The sequence below is a fragment of the Somniosus microcephalus genome, chromosome 12, assembly GCF_052327205.1.
Source record: "Somniosus microcephalus isolate GS21.2 chromosome 12, FLI_Smic_1.0, whole genome shotgun sequence".
NCBI lineage: Eukaryota > Metazoa > Chordata > Chondrichthyes > Squaliformes > Somniosidae > Somniosus > Somniosus microcephalus.
Genome location: NC_140998.1, coordinates 220,989,187 through 220,993,877, shown reverse-complemented (window position 1 = coordinate 220,993,877; position 4,691 = coordinate 220,989,187). Strand labels below are relative to the sequence as shown.

The 4,691-nt window shown below is 42.7% G+C and overlaps 1 protein-coding gene across 1 annotated transcript in view; it reads left to right on the top strand.

Annotated features, from left to right (window-relative positions):
* proser3 (proline and serine rich 3) overlaps positions 1-4,448 on the top strand; it is a 120,947-nt gene extending 116,499 nt beyond the window's left edge. Inside the window, exon 14 of the transcript XR_015080393.1 lies at positions 4,364-4,448. The gene's annotated coding sequence lies outside the window, so the exon portion shown is untranslated. The remainder of the gene's footprint in view (positions 1-4,363) is intronic.
* The last annotated feature ends 243 nt before the right edge of the window (positions 4,449-4,691 follow it).

Here is a 4,691-nt window from a genome sequence, read left to right as displayed (position 1 = left end):
TGGCCAATTTCATTTTATCGTCCGTGTGTTTAATCATCTCGCTTAGGATGCCGTCTGCACCGCAAGCTTTTCCTGGTCGCAGGTCCTTGAGTTTTTCAACTAGCTCTTTTTCAGTTATTATGGGGTCTAGCGGGTTTTGGTTATCTTTTATGGCCAATTCGAGCTTTTCCAGTTTTTTGCATATTTGGTATTGCTCTGGGCTTAGTGTGTTTTTCTGGTATAATTTTTCAAAATGGTTTTCCCATGTGTCTCCGTTTTGAATGGCCAATTCGTCATGTTGTTTTTTGTGTAATGTATTCCAGTTGTCCCAGAAACAATTGGAATCAATGGATTCCTCAATGGAGCTGAGTGTATTCTTAATATATTGCTCTTTCTTGGTTCTGAGTGTGTTTTTGTATTGTGTTAGTGCCTGACAATAAGTAAGGCGTAATTCCTCGTTTTCTGGCTGTCTGTGTTTTTGTTTTGATATTTTTCTGAGTTTTTTCCTCATGTTCTGGCAATCTGAGTCAAACCATTTTTCGTAGTTTTTTGTTTTGGGTTTATTCTTGCGAACTTTCAAGTTTGACATTGATGCCAAATTATCAAAAATATTATTTAGGTTATTCACCGACCGGTTTACGCCTTCTTTATCGTGAGTGTATGTATTTTCCAGAAAGGTGTCCAAGAGAGCTTGAGTTGATTGATTGCTAATTGGTTTCTGGTATTTTTCCGTGCTGTTTTTGGCCCATCTGTAGGATTTTTTAATGTTGTACAGCTTACTGGGTTGTGTTTCTGTGTTGGTTGTTTCTGTTCTTTTAAGATATGCAGTAATTTGACTGTGGTCTGACAGTGTTGTTTGTGGTTTGACTGTGAATGCTCTGAAAGAGGATGGGTCCTCTCTCTCTCTCTCTCTGTGTCTCTCTCTGTGTCTCTCTGTCTCTCTCTCTCTCCGTCTCACTCTCTCTGTCTCACTCTCACTGTCTCTCTGTCTCACTGTCTCTCTTTCTGTCTATCTCTCTCTCTCTGTCTCTCTGTGTCTCTCTCTGTGTCTCTCTGTCTCTCTCTCTGTCACTGTCAATTCAATTCAATTCAATTCAATTCAAATGCTTTATTGGCATGAAAGTTTACAGAGAACCATATTGCCAAAGCTTACATTGCAAAAAGGTACAGTTTTCTAACATTCTGTAGGTGTCAATCGATTTGACATTTGTTGGGTACATACAATATTACTTTTAAACAATATTAATTTTAAACAGTCTTTGTACTTCATTTGGTACGTTCAATATTAATTTTAAACAGTCTTATTTTTAAACAGTCCTCAGGTTGTGACATGTTGTTACATATTTGGCCCCAAGGTATGGTCTGTCTCCTTCTCCTAGGACTAATCTCAATTTTGACAGATCATCCAATTCCTTGAAATCTGGGGTTGTTTGGCTTAGCTTGTTGAATAATATGTTTCTTGATGTGTTGAATTTTTCGCATTTTAGGAGGAAATGCATTTCTGTTTCAACCTCGCCAGCCAGACATTGATCGCATATTCTATTCTCTCTAGGCTGCCAGGATTTCTTGTATCTGCCTTTTTCAATTTCCAGTTGGTGGTCGCTTAGTCTGTACCTGGTGAGGGTCTGTCTCTGTTTTGTGTCTCTGATGGTCGTGAGGTAGTCTGCCAGTTTATATTCTCTTTTTAGGGCCCGGTAACATTCTAATCTGCTTTGGTTTTCGGTTATTTTGTTCCAATGTTCCAGGTAGGTTTCTTTGCATTGTTTAATGATTTGGTTCACTCGGATTGGTGTTTGGACGGCTGTGTTGGTCTGGGGCTGGTCAGGGTCCGGCTGAGTACTTAGTTTCAGTAGCAGCTGACTCAGGGGACTCTTTTCTGGGTTTAGCTCTTGGGTCTGAAAGGCTTTGAAATGAAGGGTGTCTGGGGAGCTAGATTTGAGGTGATTTAGGAAGTTTAGTGCTCGTTTTTGGATGTTTATTATCAGTGGGTATCTGCCTAGTTCAGCTCTGCATGCATTTGTTGGCGTTTTTCTTTGGGTGCGAAGGATGCTTCGGCAGAATTCTGCATGTAGGGCTTCTATTGTGTGTTTTTCCCATTTAGTGTAGCTTTGGTGATTTAGCGGGCCCCATACTTCACTACCGTACAGTGCAATGGGCAGGATTATGCTGTCAAAAATTTTGAGCCAGATTTTGATTGGGATTTGGATGTTGTAGAATTTTCTTTTTATTGCATATAGGGCTCTTCGGGCTTTTTCTTTTAGTGCATTCACTGCTATGCTGAAGCTCCCTGATGCTGTAATAGTTAGACCAAGGTAGGTGTAGCTCATAGTGTGTCCTATAGTGGTATCACTGAGGGTAAACTGGTATTTGTTTTCCTGACATCTGGGTCTTTTCTGAAAAATCATGATGTTGGTTTTCTTTAGATTTACTGTTAGAGCCCAATTTTGGCAGTATTTGTCGAGTAGGTCTAGTTGTTGCTGTAATCCCTGTTCTGTGGGAGACAGCAGAACCAGGTCGTCCGCATAGAACAGGGACTTCACTTCTCCATCCAGGAGACGGAGACCTGGTGACTCGCTTTGCTCCAGCATGTCTGCTAATTCATTTATGTATATGTTGAACAGGGTCGGGCTCAAATTGCAGCCCTGCCGGACGCCTCTTCTCTGGGTGAAGAAATCGGTGCGTTTGTCTCCAATTTTGACCCCGCATTTGTTTTTCAGATACATTGATTTAATAAGGTCATAGACTTTGCCCCCTATTCCACACTGAAGAAGTTTATAATAGAGCCCTTCGTGCCATATAGAGTCAAAGGCTTTCTTGAAGTCGATGAAACAGGCGAATATTTTCCCATTTTTTGTTTGGTGTTTATGTTTTTCAATGAGGGTGTGAAGGGTATAGATATGGTCGGCGGTGCGGTGTTTTGGAAGAAAGCCTATTTGGTTTTTTCTGAGGATATTATGTTTGTTAAGAAAATCAAGTAATCTACTATTTAGAATACTGCAGAATAACTTCCCTAGACAACTGTTGACACAGATGCCGCGGTAGTTATTTGGGTCTGATTTGTTTCCACTTTTATATATGGGGGAGATTAGTCCTTGGCACCAGATATCGGGAAAACAGCCTGAGCGTAATATGATGTTGAATAGTTTGAGTATCGCACCCTGCATCTCCATATTGCTGAACTTTAGCATTTCATTTTTGATGTTGTCTGGGCCACAGGCTTTCTTTAGGTGGAGAGATTTTGTTTTTGTGGCCAGTTCTTTCCATGTGATTGGGGAGTCTAGAGGGTTTTGGTTGTCTTTAATTGTTGCTTCTAATGTGTGGAGTTTTTCTGTGACCTGATGTTGACTTGGGTTTGTTTTGTTTTTTGGGATGTCTTTGTAGAGGTTTTCAAAATGTGTTCTCCAGATGTCGCCATCTTGGATTGGTAATGCTTGCAATTGTGTTGTACTCAGGTTATTCCACATTTCCCAGAATTGTTTTGGATTGGTGGAGTTTTCAATTTCTTCGAGTATTTTGTGGGTGTAATTTTGTGTTTTGTTCCTAATGGTGTGTTTATATCTTTTGAGGGTTTCATTGTATCTAGTACGTAGGTCCGGATTGTTTGGTTGCCGATGCTTTTGGTTTGATATTTTTCTCAGGTCTTTTCTGGCATTTTTGCATTCGTGGTCAAACCATTTCATATTTTTATTTTGTCTTTTGTGATGCTTCCTCTTCTGTTTCACGAGGTCGGCTTTTACAGCTGCCTCATGGAAGATCATATTTATATCCTCTATGGCCGTGTTTACACCATCTCTGGTGATCTCATATAGATTTTCTTTAAATTTTGAAATTTTACTTGTGAGATCAGGTGAATTTAGTGCTGTGATGAATTTATCTCCACTGTCTGGGGCCCATCTGTATGTCTGGTTTATTTTATGTAGCTTACTGTGTTCCTTTTTTGTGTCTGTAGTTTGGGCAGAAAGTTTAAGGTACACATTTATTTGGTTATGGTCTGAGAGGGGGGATTGCTGCCTGACAGTGAATGCGTTGATATCGCAGGGGTCCAGGTCAGTGATTGTATAGTCCACCACACTAGACCCAAGAGTTGAGGAGTATGTGAGTCTCCCTTGGGAGTCCCCTCTGAACCTACCATTAACCATTAACTCTCTCTCTCTCTCTGTCTCTCTTTCTCTATCTATGTCTCTCTCTCTCTCTCTCTGTCTCTCCATCTTTCCTCCCCCTCTCGCTCTCCATGTGTTTATCGCCCTCTCCGTGTTTGCTCCACCCCCCTGAATTATTGCTGTTTATAAAGATATTCCCTGGCTCTCCTCCATTCCCGCCTCTCGCGTCTCCTGGTTCTGATCTTTCCCCCTCGACTCTCACACTCCTTTCTTTCAATTTTCAGGTCCTCCATCGTGAAAGGTCATTTCCCCAAGCTGGCGGAATGTGCTCACTTCCACTACGAGTACGTGGACTTCAGGACCGTTCAGGTACCCCCTCGCTCGAGTTTCCCCCTCGCTCCATCCATCACCCCCTCTGCCCCACCCCCTCGCTCCCTCTCCCCATCGCTTCCCCTCCCCCTCGCTGCCCCTCTCCCCACCCCCTCGCTCGAGTTTCCCCTCGCTCCATCCATCTCCCCCTCTTGCCCCACCCCCTCGCTCCCCCTCCCCCTCGCTTCCCCTCCCCATCGCTCCCCCTCTCCCCACCCCCTCGCTCCGCGTTTCCCTCGCTCC